The 17,605-nt window shown below is 39.1% G+C and overlaps 1 long non-coding RNA gene across 1 annotated transcript; it reads left to right on the forward strand.

Annotated features, from left to right (window-relative positions):
- Window positions 1–3,147: 3,147 nt before the first annotated feature.
- On the forward strand, window positions 3,148–12,608 carry LOC125483259. Its single transcript, XR_007262205.1, has 3 exons — window positions 3,148–3,204; window positions 7,419–7,471; window positions 12,280–12,608. It is a non-coding gene; the product is annotated as an uncharacterized LOC125483259 (long non-coding RNA).
- Window positions 12,609–17,605: the final 4,997 nt, after the last annotated feature.

The following is a 17,605-nucleotide window of genomic DNA, read 5'->3' on the forward strand; positions in this document are numbered from 1 at the left end:
TGGACCTGTGAAATGTCTTTGGAAATTTAATCACACTAAAGTAATATGAAGTTGTGTTATTTATGAAAGAATCTTCAGCTTTTAATCAAAGAAAATCCTGATAAAATTCTCATGCATAAATTAAGACAGATACAAGGTGGAATCTTATAGGGGTCTGTGAAATTTAGCCTATGATGAGATACATGGCAAATGAGACAAATGTTAAGCAAGAGCCATCTCAACTTTGAAATGATCTTGCCTCAGGTTTTATATGTTTTGCAAATGGCGTGGTGTAGAGCATGAGCCTTGACAGGAGGTGGGTACAATCCCAGAGACAGAGTGAGTGTGGTGTGTTGGAGAGTCGATGTGGAATGAGAAAGAGATTGACCTTCTTCCTACATTGTAAGGCATTCCTCCCGATGGCTGAGACTGCTTTAATCCAGGTGGCAACCTCGGACCAGGTTGGTAAGGTCTGGTGCCATAGTGTCCACTGCTGGTCCTGGGGGAAGAGGAAGTCCTACCTCTGCATTAACCTGCACTGCAAGAGCTCAATGTCCCTCATGCAAAGTGGAGCACCAATTTCCCCCTGTTGCCATGTCAGGAATCTTGCAGGGCAGCACCTGTCTTGATTGATTGATTGTTGTCACATACACCAAGGTACAGTGAAAAGTATTGTTTTGCATGCTATAAGGGTGGATCATACCATACAAAGTGCATCAGAGTAACAGAAAAGAGTGCAAGATGAAATTGTGGAAATAATAATGGAAAGCCAGAATATGGCAGAAAGAATGAATAAATACTTCACAACAGTCTGCATGGTAGAGGACATAAGTAGCATTCCAAAATATTAAATAATCATGGGGCTAAATGGGAAACGAAATATATGCAATATCTACCATAAAGAATAGGCACTATGAAAACTAATGGAGTTAAAGGCTGATAGGTCCCCTTGTCAAGTTGGGTTGCATCTTAGGACTTTAAGGAAAGTAGCTACAGTGATAAAAGATGCAATAGTTGTAATTTTCCAAGAATCCTGAGATTCTGGAAAAGTCCCAGATGATTGGAAAACTGCCAATGTCACAATTTTATTCCAAAAGAGAGGGAGCCAAAATAAAGAACAGGTAACTATAGGCCAGTTAGCCTAATATCTGTCATTGGGAAGATGCTAGAGTTTAATATAAAGGAAATAACAGCAGGGCAGTTAGAAATACATAATATGATTAAACAGATTCAGCACGGCTTCATGAAAGGAAAACCTTGCTGGAAAAAATTATTGCAGTACTTTGAAGAGATAATGAGCAGGGTAGATAAAGGAGAATCAGTAGACGGAATATATTTGAATTTCCAAAACATGTTCTATAAGAAACCGCTTATAAGGCTACTTAATAAGATACCAGCCCATGATATGAGGGGTAGTATATTAGCGTGGATATAGTATTGGCAACAATTATAAAACAGAGAATTGGGGTAAAGGAGGCACTTTCTTGATGGCAACCTGTAAGCCACGGGGTGCCACAGAGTCAGCACTAGGGCCACAATTCTTTACAATATATATAATTGACTTGGATGAGGGAATTGAATGTACTATCTCTAAGTTTGTGGATGACACAAAAATAGGTAGGAAGGTGAGTAGTGATAATGTCACAAAGAGTCTGCAAAGCAATACAGATGGGCTAAATGAGCAGGCAAAAACTTGACAGATGGAATATAATCTGACTAAATGTGAGAGTTTGCAATTTCGCAGGAAGAGTAGAAGAGCTGCATATCCTTTAAATGAGGAAAGAGTGCAGAAAGTCACAACACAGAGGATTTGAGTCTCTTTGTGCATGGATCACAAAATGCTATCATCTAAGTTCAGCGGATAAAAGGAAAGACAAAAGAATAGAAGTATATACAACAGAGAAGTCTTATTAAGATTATACAAGGCACTGGTTAGGCCAGACCTAGAATGCTGTGAATAGTTTTGGTACTGTTATCTAGACAAAGGTACATTGGCATTGGAGGCAGTTCTCTAGTTTGATTCTCAGTATAGAAGGATTTCCTGTAAGGAGAATTTGTGTGAGGTGCTTTGTTTTCATTAGAGTTTAGAAAAGTGAGATGAAACCTTGTTGAAGCATGTAAGATACTTAAAGGATTTCACAGGACAGATGTTGAGAAGTTGTTTCTCCTTGAGGAAGAGTCTAGAACACAGTAAGGGATTTCCCACTTACTACAGAGGTGAGGAGGATTTTTTTTCAATCTCAGAGGGTAATCAACCTGTAGAGACTGGGTCATTGAATATATTGGAAGTTAAGATAGACAGTTTTTTCTAAGCACTGAGGGAACCAAGGTTATTGGGGAAAGGCAGGAAAACAGAGTTGAAGACCACCAGATCAGTTATGATCTCATTGAATGATGCAGCAGACCCGATGGGCTGAATGGTCTGCTTCTGTTCCTATGTCTTATGGCCTTATAGGCAGATTAGCAATGATCTTATAGAAAGGCATAGCAGGCTTGAGGGGCTGAAAGGTCTACTGCTGCTTCTATTTCTTATATTTTTATGTTCTAACTGGACGTTTCTGACGTGAAGGCTTTACATGAATCATTTCCGTCATACTTCATCTAATACTATCAATATTCTTTTCTCCTTTATGTGCTTTACCTATCTTCCCCTTAACCATTTAATTTTGTCATGTTTGCATTTATGATGTTCATCACATCTCATGAACAAATTATCTGTGTGAAGATTCTTTAGGTGCTTATAGCTTGTTCCTTTAAATGTTGATTTAGTGTTCAAAAAATAATATAAAGGAAAACTTTTCAACAGCAAATATCAAGAGATAAGTAGTCAAATGTTCACCCCGAGAACATCCTTCTATGAATTATAAAAAAAATTGAGATTTGAATGATTTGTCTTCATTACGTTGGTCTTATTCTAATAAGATAACATGGATTTCTAGTGCATGCCATAAAACTGACTTTAAGGTTAATAATATTGACTATTGAACAAACAATAAGGTAGATCAGTGAATTTGAATTGGTGAGATTTTTAAGTGGGAGATCTTTGAGAGGAAATATATCTCTTGGCAATTCTCTTAATGGGTCAACAAGTTTATCCAATGAGTACTTGAGCATTATAATTCAAAACAATCCCATGTTTTATTGCCAGTTTGCATTGAGTTAATTGCATGACAGTTATAATTAACAGGGTAAGATTTTGATATCATTCAGGGAGGAGAGTGCCAGGTAAGGATTTCATATTTGTCTTGCATCACACAACGCACTCTGCAACTGTATGTGTGTGGCAATCAGCTGGGGAGAAAATTGGATTTGACTATGATGTCCCATGTAATCAAATAGTGCAGAAACACTCACTTTCAAGGATAATACATAAGTAATGGCTACTTACCAGATAGTAACTTGAACTACAGAACTGTATCACAGCAAGGAATCAATTTCTTGGTAGAACAGGGGACAGGAGAAAATGCACTCCTGTTGTTCACCTTATTTGCTAGTCCAAGCTAGTGATGCCCATTTTCATAGTTGCTGGGTGAGACAGAATTCTTGTTTGCTGTGCAATGTATATGGTTTTCATTTTGCATTGTAACTCCTCGATTATGATAATTATTTGCTATTTTATAATAGAGTTTATATTCTATTTCACACTAAGTGTTTATCCAAAAATTAACTGATATTCAGTGTCATATAATGTTTAAAGCAACCAATTATATCCTTTATCGCAGTTAAGTTTGAAAGCATGTATGAAGAAATTGCCCTGTAAATGAAATAGCATTGCATGAACTTGGAAAGTGATGTTGCATAAAAGTAGAAAAGAGAGAACTGATTATTTCAGGCAAGTGAAAAAGAATAATAGACAAGTGAACACAAGAATTACATGTAGATGTCATTACCAGTTCTCTTCTCTTTATGAGAATCATGGCATACTCTATCATTGTCAAATCAACCAGCACATGATCTTACACTGATTCAATCAAGCTATTGATTGGTTATTGACAGGCAATTACACAAACCTGAGAATCTTGCACTACATTGAACAGGATGGACAAAGGTAATCACCAACCAATCCAGCTACACAGCCAAAATTGTTCGACATGAAATTGCCTACTAAGCTTCCAAAAAGGCAAGCATTAAGTGCATGCACATTTCTCTCCAGAAAGGATAAGTTTGATTTGTTGGCAGAAGAACAACATGTCAGGAAACTTTTGAATGCATGTCAAATACAAAACATGCAGAACTGTTTAGATTTATGAAAGTTTCCATATGTCACTCTGTCACTTATTAATCTTGCGTTGTAGATAGTCATGCTCACAAGCAAAAGGATCCCCTCACTAGTGGAATTTGCAATATTAGCAGGTTACTTCTTTTATTCATTCATGGGATTTGGGCATCGCTGGCTGGGCCAGCATTTGATGCCCAACTGTAATTGCCCTGAGAAGTTGGTGGTGAGCTGCCTTCTTGAACTGCTGCAGTCCTTGGAAGCAGGCACACTCACAATGCTGTTAAGAAGGGAATTCTAGGATTTTGATCCAGCAACAGTGAACAATAGGAGATATTTTTCCAAGTTAGGATAGTATGAGGTTTGGTAGGTAGATTCCAGTTACCTGCTGCTCTTGTCCTTTTAGTTGGTGGAGGTCACAGATTTGGAAGATGCTGTTGAAGGAAATTTGGTAAATTGCCACTGTGCATCTTTTATGTGGTTCACATGGCTGCCACTGTGCATCTGTGGTGGAGTATGTGAATGCTGAAGGTGGTAGATGATGTGTCAATCAAGTTGGAAGCTTTGCTGTGACTTTTTGAGTATAGTTGGAGCTGCAGCTATCCTTGCAAGTGGAATGTATCTCATCATGTTCCTGACTTATGCCCTGTATTTGATTGGGTGGGGAATATAGTGTTCTAAGAAATTGTTCAAAATGTACTATCTTAACTCCTCCTCAATGCTAATTTGATTTATCCAATCTGTATAATAATTTATAACACCCACAATTATTGCAGTACCTTTCCATCAAGCTTCCATATTTCTTCAATTAGACTGAAATATTTCTGATGACAGCAATTGTAGCTTGAAAGAAGAGCAAAGAGATGAATATTGAGTACCAGTATGACCTTGACAGTTCCTGATAATACTATCCAATGCCCTGGTTGTAGCTACTATGGGTTTAGTAAGAGCCTCATTACCAAAGTGAAGCATTGATCCTGAATGATGTTCCTGCATGACATGCACTCCTTCAATATGCCCTGGGAATACAGGCATCTCCACAGTCCTCTTCTATGCCTCCCTCTTTTGATGATTGTCTCCTGGTTGCTTGGTGCCCCTCATCATCCTCCAGCACCAAAGATACCCTAATGAGATGATCACTTACATCTGCATTCAGACAATTTTGGGATAACAATAACAACAGTCCATAAGCAGCAAAGTCATTCTCACTGTGGATAGAGCCAAGTTTCCAAATGGAAAAAAACAAAACTGAAGATTGCATAGAAATAAAGTAACAGCCTGAAATAATGAGCCATTAATGAAGAGTGCAGGAGGGCATTACAGGAGAAACATTGGATAAACCTAGAAATAAGGTGTCAAACTAATGAAGGCAATACACAGATCTACTGGATGCTGAACAATTGAAACAGCTTTTGACTGATAGGTCTATGCAATGCCACAACCAATGGATCAGATCTAAGTTCTGCAGTCCTACCACGTTCAGTAATGAAAGGGGTGGACAATTAAACAACTAACAAGATGAGGACGCTCCACAAAAAGTTCCCATCCTCTAAAGTGAGGAAGGCTGGCACAGCAGTGCAAGACAAGCCTGAAGCATTTGGAAAAATCAGCAAGCATTTTACAACAATAGGTAGATGCCAAGTAGAAGTTTGATGTTGGCCATCTTCTGAGGTCCCCAGCATCACTTGTGCCAAGTATCAGTATCAAGTTATTCACTTGACATGATTTTACTGAAGGCTTTAGAGAATTCAAAGCCCTGACAACATTCTGACAATAGTATTGAAAATGTGTGCTAGTAAACTAGTCGTGCCCTTAGACTATTTATTATAGCTACAAGACTGACATCTATGTGGAAAATAGCCCAAGTTTTCCTTGTCCACAAAAAGCCTGCCAATTAATGCACTATGAATCTATTCTTTGTCATCAGCAAATTTTTGGAAGTGGTATTCAATGGTGCTATCAAGTGGCACTTGGAAAGGAATAATCTGCTTACTGATGCTCAGCTTGACTTCCATCAAGGCCACTTGGCTCTTGACCTCAATACAGCCTTGGTCCAAACATGGACCAAAGCGCTAAACTCCAGGGGTGAGGTGAGAGTTACTGCCCTTAACAGTAGAGGTCCTGGCACAATGGGAGTCTGGGGAAAACTGTGTTAGTTGGACTTAGTTTTAGCACAAAGGAAAATGGTTGTAGTTGTTAGAAGGCAACTACCCCAGTCTAATAACATCAGTGTAGGAGTTTTCCATGGTACTGTCCTAGGCCCAACCATTTTCAGTTGCTTCCTCAATGACCTATCCCTTAGCATAAGATCAGAAGTGGGGATGTTCACTGATGATTGCATAATGTTCTGCACCAATTGCGACTCCTGAAGCAGTCCATGTTTAAATACAGTGAAATTTTTTGGACAATATTCAGGATTGGTCTGATAAATGGTAACATCCATGCCACACATGTGCTAGGCAATGACCATCTCCAACAATAGACAATTTAACCACCTCCCCTTGAAGTTTAATGGGATTACTATCGCTGAATCCTCTACAGGCAACATCATTAAGGCTGCCATTGACTGACCATTGCCAGAAACCGAACTGGCCCAACCAAATAAATGTTGTATCTATAAGAGCAGGTCAGAGGCTAGGAATTCTGTGGCAAGCAACTCAGCACATGTTTCTAGAACGCCTGTCCTGTTGAAATGACAGTATCAATTTATAATAAAGGATCCTCTGTGAAAGTGTGATAACTCCAAAAAAAATCACATTCAGTTTGAAAGTCTTAAAGGTACAAAGACAGAGTTGGCTGCAGTATGCTGAGAAAATGGGTTAAAATGAAAGTTGGTACATAAGCAACAGCAGATGTTAAGAAGATGTTTCATAACTTTCAACTCAGCTTCATTCCAATAAGAAACAAATACTGTACAAGAAAGATGCAAAATTTGTGGCTAAGAAAATAAGGAATGGTATCAAATTGGCAGAAAGTAAATATAATTCTCTGAAGATTATTGATAGACCAAAAGATTGGGAAAATTTTAGAAACAAGCAAAAGAAAGAGGGATATTTGAATTTAAAAATAAACTGGGAATAAATATCAAAACAGGCACAGCCTCTGCAAATATATAAAAAGAAATAGAAATTGAATATTAGTCCATTATGTGATGTGGAAATAGATAATGGGATATAAGGAAATAACAAAGATTTGAAGAAGTATTTTCTATCTGTTTCCATAGTAGAAGACGCAAGAAACCTAAGAATAGTAGAAAATCATGGGACAAAAAGAAAGGTAGGCATTAAAACAATAATTACTACTCGAGAAAAATATGAAGAAACTGAGGACTGAAGGCTGAAAGCCTGGACATGATTTTTCCATTTTACTATCTTAAAATGAGTGGCTATAGAGAAAACAGATGCATAGCTTGTAATCTTCCAAAATTCCCTTGATTCTAGAAGCATTTTTTGGATTGAAAAACTTCAAATGTAAAACCTGTATTGAAGAAAGGAGATACAAAAAGCAGAAGACTACAGCCGCTCCAGCCTAACATCTGAAAATTGGGAAATACTTGAATCAATTATTGACAAACTATTTCCCAAACATTTTGAAAAATATAATGCATTATAACACGGTTTTATGAAAGTGGAATCATTTTTGACAAACTTATTAGAGTTTTTGAAAATGTAATAAGCAAGCTAGATACAGTGGAACCAATAGAAGTAGTGTATTAGATTTTCAAAATACATTCAACACAAGCTCACAGCTTGAGGTAAGACGTTAACATGAATAGGGGATTGACTGACTAATAGGATGCGGAGTGAAATAGGTTGGTCCTTTTCAGATTTGCAAAACTGTCACTAGTGGAATGTAACAATCAGTGCTTCAGCTGCAATTGTTAGCAATCTATATTAAACTGTTGGATGGAGGTACAGAGGGCAAATAGGAGTCTGAGCAATGTGGGCTGTGACCAGATGTGTGGCAGAATTGGGCTTAAAATGTAGCAAGGCCCATCTTGACATCAGGATCATCTCTCTCCATCTTTTACGCTCTTCACAAGCTGTTTGTCAAGAAACTTATGAGGCAATGTTAAGATGCCAATTGATAGAGATTGACACGTATTTAAAGCTATGTTAATGATACAACATACCTAATTAATATTCAGTTTTTTATCTTCTCAATCTCATCAGATGTGTTCAACTTTGTGAAAACTTGACCCAGAAACTAAAGTGTGTACCTGGCGGATTCAGCCCACCACTTGCTCCAAATGACCTCCATGTTGGAAACCAATATCTCAGTACATGTTGTATGGGAACCAGCTACACACAAGCCCACACCATGGAGACTGGTATCTGACATGTTTCAGCCTCTAAAACCCCTAATGGCTCACTTACAGAATGGTTTTGCACTTCGATCGCCCCTCAGGTTACATTGGCAGCTATCATTGTAGTGCTGCAGCAAGGACACTGTGCACTTAAGGACATATACCTAGCTGATGAATTAGACCAGGCTGCATCTTCAGGGTCTTTGTTTGCTTTCATAATGCTGACTCATTCTGAACTCACCTGGATGCCCATTACAATACCTTGCTTTTTTTCACTGGCGGAAAATTCCATGATACTAGATCCTATCAGCTTAGTCCAATGACCTTCTTTGCATCCTTGGGGTAAGTGCTAACATTTTCTCTCTGCTACTTCACACTCTCACTCATACTCACAATGGACACACTTCCCACAAAATCTAACTGGCTACCACTTGGGATACCTCACTACCTATCCCTGCCTCCATACTAGTGTGAGCTATGGCAACTACTTTCATAACAATCATTCCTTCCTTTTGTCTCATTTCAGGAGAAAATTCCCCATAAAAGAGTGAAAAGAGCCAAGTTGGGTGGTGGGTTGCCTGATAATTAGCTCCAAACGCCTACAAAGAGAGGATCCTGGCCCTGGCTAACAAAAACTGGGACCACTTCTGTTGCGAGGCTGAAATCTCCAGGGTTCAGTAAACAAGTAATAAGAATCGTCTGCTGCTATGCTACTCTCTCACTCCTACCACAGCAAATGCATGCTCAAGCTTCTACCCTTTGTTTGTAAGGCATTCTCTGTTTTGTCTTCTGCAAGCACCAGTGGAATAAGTATTGTGTTGTCATCCAAGAGATCAGCCCTGCAAGACATTTTCTCTTCCACATCTGAAGCCAAAAGATGCTGCTCTCAGAGGAAGAACCGGCAAACCTCTCCTAGCTCAAAGATTGACTCCTTTGTGGGTATTTTAATGATTATGGGATTAAGAATGGGGAGCATGTCATGCAGGGAGTCTTGGACTTAGCCCCTTCCGCTTGGTAAAACTCCCAAATCTTCACATTCCCTTCTGAATAGCCGTCCCTGTCAATCCCATTACTTTTTAACATCACCGCATTCCTACCCAAATTGTCTATCTAAATCTTTATCTTCACAATTGTTATTTCCTCTCTGTCCCAGCATGCCCACCTCCAATCTCCAAAATTAAGATTTCCTGGCTTCTCTCCCATAACAGTGGCCCCTGTTAACTCCCCTTTTACTTTTTAATGGATGACCCCCCAGGACTGGCAGGGCCCACGCCCTTAACAGACATAGATAGGCCAAGGATGTGATCAAACCTCTGACTAATCTTGGTGCAGCTCTCTGATTGACTTATTGCAACTCCCTAGACTGTTTGCACTGGATCCATAGGGCTGACTATTGCCCACTCCCCAGACTGCAGAGGTACAAAAGACCTGACTCTGACCATTTCAAGCTGGGGACTGACTGTACCCAAGCCCCTGAACTGGTATAGGAGGCTGCCTTTGACTTATTGGACCTGGACTCCCAGAATGAAGGGTACTTCCCTTGATTTGACTGAGGATTATTCTCCTTAGATTTTGAGACCTAGCCATTTGGTTGAAGTACATACGTTGTGTTTGCCACGTAAGCTGCTGGCACAACATGCGGGTGTGAGATTGATGTACCATGGCAACATACAGAAACACGTCCATCCCTTTGACTGATGACTATTGACAACTATGTCTAGCTGCCTGACCTATTGTCTGGCATAAAAGGCAAGACAGAAATATCACGAGTCTTTATGCTCTGTCTGAAGGGGCAAAGGTAGGGATGCTGTGAGCATCAAAGTATACGCAAAATGAGTGAGTGCTAAGAGAGCAAGTGTGGATCTCTGAGCTGCATCCTAGTCTAATCCATGAGTTGGGTTCTTGTTCCCGTACACAGTGTTTTGGCAGCAGCATTGCAATGAGAGGTGCCAGTTTTCTCCAAAGTGCAAAACTGAAGTACAGGATGCTACTGTAAATGAATCAGATATATATTGTGATGAGGAGATGAGACTGGTACATGTCAGATGCTTAGATCTGTGGAAGGGAGGCATGCCCATGGAGCACATGCTGAGATATTGGAGACTGTTATCCAAGATGCAGGTCAGGAGAAACAAGGGGCAAACTGGAGTTGCCAGGTAATTGACTTTCATATTGGGAATTGTCACTATCTGATCTCTATCCAGTAGGTGGTAAATGAAGTGAGATTAATTAATAATGAGATATCAATGCATGTTAATACACACAAATAGGCATTTCATTGCTCACGAGTGAGAATATTGACTCACTGCCCAACATTTGGTTGGGAAATTGGACTTTTATTCTTGATGTTAAGAAGCTTCTTACTGGCCATTTCACATACTTTTTCCCAATTTTCTCACAATGGCCTATATCATTGAGGGTCTAGGAAGATTCCACCTAGAGTGATTTTTTTCACAAGGTTGTTAATCTTGAGTTCTCTACCCCATAGAAGAGTGAAAGTTGTCTAACTGGAAAATTGAAAAACTGAGTTAGACAGGCTGTTCATCTGCAAGGGAGTCAAGGATTATGATGGTCACGTTGGAATGCATAGCTGGTTGCGAATATAGGCGGCACATTATTCAGTACTATGTCTACAATCCCAGCAGAAGATTCTTTCATCTTGTGCCAGACTTCTGTGTTACCTTTATTGCAACAAGTCTAACACTTTATCAGCTGGCCAGTAGTTGAAAAGAAATCGTGTTTAACCAACATTGGAAATCATTTGAAGAAGTGACATGTGGTATAGATGAAGGGGAACCAGTGGATGTACTGCAAGGATTTTCAGAGGAATTTCATAAGGTGCCGCACCAAAGTATTGACTTGCTAACAGGAAACAAAAGTTAAGAATCAATTAGCCTTTTACTGGTTGGCATGATGTAACAAGTGGTGTGCCATTTGGATCAGTTCTGTGAGGTGGAGGTTATCGTTTGTGAACTGGAGATCTGCTGAGGCTTCTGGATGGCATTTATCACTGGAGGACAATATCAAGAGCTCTGTGCCTAGAGAACCCCATTGCATTCTGTAATTTTGTTTGGTTCTTTCGGTTCGACAAGTGTCTGTATGAAATAGAGAGTAGATTTTGATCTAGAATTTATTATGTGTTTTCAAATACAGAAATACGGGAATACAGATTCGGAAATAGATTCAGCAATCACTTCTGATAACTAACAGTATTCGAACAACAATGAACTTTAGTCAAAAATATGACCTTTTACTTCCTTCTTTTGTCTCCTAATAATAAGTTAAAATCAGTTGGTGCAGTTAGGAACCACACAATGAGAATAAATGCACATAAGATGCCACCTATGAATAATTTGTCCCAGGGTTGTGGCCAGTGAAGCATCACATGCAGATTGTTTCAGCCAGATTCATTGCTCTTTTGTTAAGTAATAATGTAAATGTGAAGCTGAAATCTGACAGTTGTAAAATATCTTGTTTGGCCAAAAATTAATTAGTTGCGCAGCAGAAGCTTGCACATATGATTTAGGTGACAGTATCTGTCATTTTGTTCCTTCACTGTCATCTCACCAGTTGATTATTTTTATGCAGCTGTTGTTGCCTTAAATATCTGCATCTATGCAGGATGCCAACAAATGGTCAAAAAGTACTTTCTCTTTTGTTTTTAGAGAAACAGTTTGAAAATGCCAATCATTGTCTCATCAATCGTAACAAAGGAATTGTTTTGTTATATATTCCCTGCCTGCAACTCTCAGTTGAATTTCCCTTTTTGTTTTGCTAGGTGCCTGAAATATAACTCAATAGTATCAAGAAAGCATGATCCCTTGTTTTTGTACTGGGTTCAGTAGTGACATTTTGTGCTCAATTGGCAAGATGGATTAGTTGAGTTCATGGAACAGTATGGGATCTGCCAGTTCTTTCTGTTCCCAAGAAGGAATGTCTTGTACTCCATCGCGTGACCCAGCTCAAAGCTGATGAAACTTGCTGAACTGAAAAGAGTACGTTTGAGTGCCAGGCAGTCCTGGGACTACATCTCACAAAGTGTTGGATGGTGTTTAAGTGTCTCTGTCATTTGTGCAAGTAAATTACGCAACTGCTCAATATTCTTTTGATTTAGTTCTTGTTTGTTAATCTAACGTCATTGCATGTTGGTTTATAGCCAACCAATGAAATTCATATCTACTCTTTCTTTTCTTAAAGATTTTACTTCAGTTCTTAATATTCCTGTAAAATAAAAAGTTACCTGTATTGTCTTTAGGTAGTAATGAGCACCTAATTAAAAGGAAGACAAAATCACTTTCCTGTGATGATAGTTTTTGCAGTTGTTGACATTGTTATTATTCACATTCTGCAAGAAATATTTAGTCCTCAGAAAAGGGCATGTGTGACCCATTGAATAATTTGAAGAATGCATGGTCTAGTGAAGACAAAAGTGTAAAATTTGTATTAAAATATCTTTTTTGTTATTTAAAAAGGAAAAAATAGATATTTTACTAAATTTAGCACCTGAGATGGTAAACATCTATAAGTTGATAACTTTTGAGTTGTGTTACGTTTAGTAAAAGAGTAATTTGCTGATGTCTATTTAAAACTTGATCGCTTTTGTGGAAAAAAATTACACGTAAACATTAATGCAACAGATTTACAATTATATCCCAATCGAAAAAAAATATAATTTATGGGGTTTGATGGGGTTAGATTGAATATGCACAGCAATTGGCTGCAGTTGCAATAATTTTTCTCTGATGCTACTTTTTGAAAAGTGTCTTTGCATATTCTCCTCACAAACAATAATTCATCATCTATGGAGTAATTTATTTTCTTCTGCTTTTAATATGTTACAGATGAATGGTTGTATGTCTTTCCTGTTAGAGTATTACAAGACAGACCATTTTTGCAATTGGCTCATAATACAGCTGATACCTGTGGTGTTCTTCATGGTTCATGTGGTACTAATTTAAATGGGAAGTTGCACATATTTCATTGAAGCACTCCGAAAGCTAGCTTTCACAGAAGGGTGCAGATGATAGACTGTTCTCTCCATGTAGCTGAACTGCTCTAAATATGTCAGGGAGGGTTATGGATCATTTCATTCACCCATCAGCTTTAGTCTACAGTGTGTACAAATCACTGTGCAGTGTCATCGAACAGAACATTCCTGACAGTGGCAATACACTGGTGAAACTACCTGTGCTAAATGTGGGTCTGTGTGTATTGTTCAAGTATCTTATCCATTTAAAAAGCTGCCACAATTATTCCAAGAATGAAGCATTTTTCCACTACATTTATTACATTCATTTCTTTTTGAAGTTACCTGGATTCCCCAGAATATGTATTTATCATGTATTTATGTAGGTGCATTAATTACTTATGCAATTTCAAAGAGGTTTCTTGATATCGTATTACACTGCTTATTCTTTTCTCTACATTTAAGTTTCTATGGTCTTCAAGGTACTTCAAGGTATCCAGGTACTTCACGATCTCACCAGAAATAATGGCCTAGACAATTGAATGTGTTGAGAATGGGAGAAAACGACTAGGTGCTGATTACCATGATTTGGGGTTATGTGCACTAGAAATTGGCTATATGCTTGTTTAAGGAGATGACAATTAGAGTTTCACTGATCTCACTCATTAGGAACCTGTTAAGGTATAGGTGTACTTTTCATGCAGACAGCAAGCAACCACTTCCAAACATAGAAAAAAAAGGCTCAAGAAAGAACAGACAGTGCATCCAGATAATATTATTGGCAACTTTGAAGCTCCAATTGAGGAAGAGAGAGATCCTACTTCCTCAGGGGAAGAGAGACAGAAATTCCTCCATCACAACTGGCACAAGTTTGTCAAGGAAATGAATGCAAGGTGTTTAGCTCCCTGGACAGGCAATCCCCAAGATGTTCAATGGTCTCACTAATTTGTTGAGATAACGATATTGGTCCTACTCACTGTATGCACTTTCACTTTTTCCAGCAATATTCACAAGTTCCCTTTCTTCGCTTCCTTTCCCTGTCCTACAATTCAACCAAACTCATCATTCTTATTATCTATCCAGAGAGCAAAACACCATGTATTTATGTCTTCAGCCATCACTTCCCACTATCTTCTACCCCTCCCTCCCTAATGTGTTTTATCCAGTTTCCCCTTAAATATCTTTGTTTTTCATCTCAACTGCTCCTTGTGTTACTGGGTTTCACATTGTTGCCTCTCTGAGTAAAGTTGTTTCTTCTCAGCTTCTTACTAATTAGTGACTAGCTTGGATATATGGTGCCATGTGTGCATAGCAAAGAGATGGTGCTGAAGGGTTATTTCTAATTTCTGGAAAATGCATGCTATTTGATCAAAATGCAACAAGTTTCCAAGTTTTTTCTTAGCTTGAAATGGTATCACATATACTTGGGCTTTCTTCAATGATTCTCAAGACCCTGACAGTCTGCTCTGCTTCAACAGGGGAATTTCATTCTCTTAACGAGAAGGGCATGGATTTGCACTGATGTTCTGGTTTACATTGTCCTCTCATTTCTCATTCCCAATGATGGCGAACTGACTCAGCGTTATTTTATCATGCACTTCCAAGTATTCCGCAAATTCATCCTTCAGAATGGACTCTAATATCTTACCAGTGACTGAAGTCAGGCTAACCAGCCTATAATTACCTGTCTTCTGCCTCCATTCCTTCTTAAACAGGGTTGTTACATTAGTCATTTTCCTGTCCTCTGGGACGCTCCTTAACTCCAGTGATTCCTCAAAGATCCACACTAAGGCTTCAACAATCTCCTTAGCTATCTCCTTCAGAGCTCCAGTTGATTTATTCACCTTTACAACTCTCAGCTCCCCCAGTATCTTGTACTTAGAGATGGCCACTGCACTCACTTCTGCTCCTTGACTCTCTTGTCTTTCTGGTTTGCTACTGGTGTCTTTCACCATGAAGACTGATGCAAATCAGTTCCTCTGCCATTTCTTTGTACCCCATTACTACTTCTCCAGCCTCATTTTTCAGTGATCCAATATAAAACTCTTGCCTTTCACTTTCCTTTTATATATCTAATAGAACTCTTTCAATCTTCTTTTATGAGTTAGCTTACTCTCATATTTCATCTTTTCCAACCCCCAATGCATTTTTAGTTATCCTTTGCTGATGTTTAAAGGCTTCCTAATCCTCTGGCTTCCCACTGATCTTCACCATACTGTGTGCTTCTTCTCTCATGTTTATGCTGTCATTGACTCCCTTGTCAGCCATAATTATCTCATTCCTCCCCTTAGTATGTTTCATCTTGCATGGGATGAATTTCTGCTGTGCCTCCGAAAATTACACACATAAACTCAATCCATTGCTGATCCACCTTCTTCCCTGTTTAGCTCTTCTTCCAATCAATTCTGGCCAGCTCATCCCTCATGTCTTTGTAGTTATCCTTAACATCTGATTCCAGCTTTTCTCTAGCTTGTGGTGGTGTGGCCGAGCAGTCTAAGGCACTGAATTCAGGTTCCAGTTTCTGCCTAGGCAAGGGTTCAAATCCCAGTGTTGCTAAATATAGGGGCAGCACAATGGATCAGTGGTTTGCACAGTTGCATAACACCAGAGACCCAGGTTTGATTCAAGCCTCAGGCGACTGTCTGTATGGAGTTTGAACATTCCCTCCGTGTCTTTGTGGGTTTTCCCTGGGGATGGTGATTTCCTACTATGGTCCAAAGCTGTGCAGGTTAGGTGGATTGGCCATGCTAAATTGGCTGTAGTGTCCAGGAGGTGCAGGCTAGGTGGAATTTCCATAGGAAATGCAGGACAGAGTAAGGATTGGGTCCTGGTGGGATGCTGTTCCGAGGGTTGGTCAAGACATGATTGGCTGAATGGTCTCTTTCTGCACTGTAAGGATTCTGTGATTCTCCCTCTCAAACTGCAGAGTGAATTCTGTCATTTTATGGTCACTGTCCCCTCAAGGGTCCTTCACCTTAAGGACCCTAATCAAGTCTATATCAGTACACATCAGCAAATCCAGAATTGCCTGTTTCCTAGTGGGCTGTACCACAAACTGCTCCAAAAAGGCCAGGGGTGTTTCTTCTTATGAGAACGAATTGCATATAATACTCTTCTCAGAGAAGCAACACCTTTGCTTGATCCAGATGCTATTCTTGGAGAAGAATAAGCATCCTAACTTCTCATATGTTCCTGAAGCTACATCAATATAATCATTCAGCAAATATTGCCTCGTTTGGGTATCTGGTCAGGCTGGCTCATCAGCTAAATCTCTGATCTAACAAAAACCAGCAGAGCAAAAGGAACCTCAGCATCTTTAGTTCAAGTGCTTCTTTTCCCTGTCATTGACTTTCCTCACCTCCCAGTAATGCATTTAAATCAAGTCAAAGAAAAATTGTATGCCAATATTATAACAAGAAGTAATCTAATAGTTTGAGAAAGTTTATAAATGTTACTTAGTGCTCACGTCACATGGAGAATAGCTTCTCTATGGACACTGGAGCAATCTTGTATTGATGTCACAGAGCTGTTCTGCACTGGACATGAACAGCACCACATGGACAGAGTTAGTTAGATAGAGTTCATTAATAGTCTCTCAACAATGCGACAGTAAGGTTGGACCACAGTATATCATGGATATTCACGTGAAGTCATATTTGGTATCAATTTACAATACATAGGATTGTAATGATCATCCAAAGTCAGTTCTTGACCTTGCATTCTGCCAGAGCAGTGAATATTGAACCCAAACTTTTGGATATGGGCATACAATCACACAAACAAAAACCTAGAAGAATAAGGGAACCAGACATATGAGAACACCAGGACCTCTAAATTCCCCAAAAAGTCACCCACCATCCTGACTTGGGACTACTTCGCAGTTCCTTCACTGCCAGCAGATCCAAACCCTGCACTACGTTCCAATGAGCACTGTGGGTGTAACTACACAACATGTACTGCAGCAGCTCCAGAGGGCAGTTCATCAACACTTCTCAAAGGCAGTAATGTGGATTAGCAATAAATACTGACCTTAAGTGATGCTCACATCTCACAAATGAATAAAAACAACAATTTGAAATATTGGCTAGTAAATTCATCTTTATTGTTGTCATAAAATAACTAACAGTGGATTAGCTGC

This window comes from Rhincodon typus, chromosome 6, assembly GCF_021869965.1.
Source record: "Rhincodon typus isolate 14 chromosome 6, sRhiTyp1.1, whole genome shotgun sequence".
NCBI classification, from domain to species: domain Eukaryota; kingdom Metazoa; phylum Chordata; class Chondrichthyes; order Orectolobiformes; family Rhincodontidae; genus Rhincodon; species Rhincodon typus.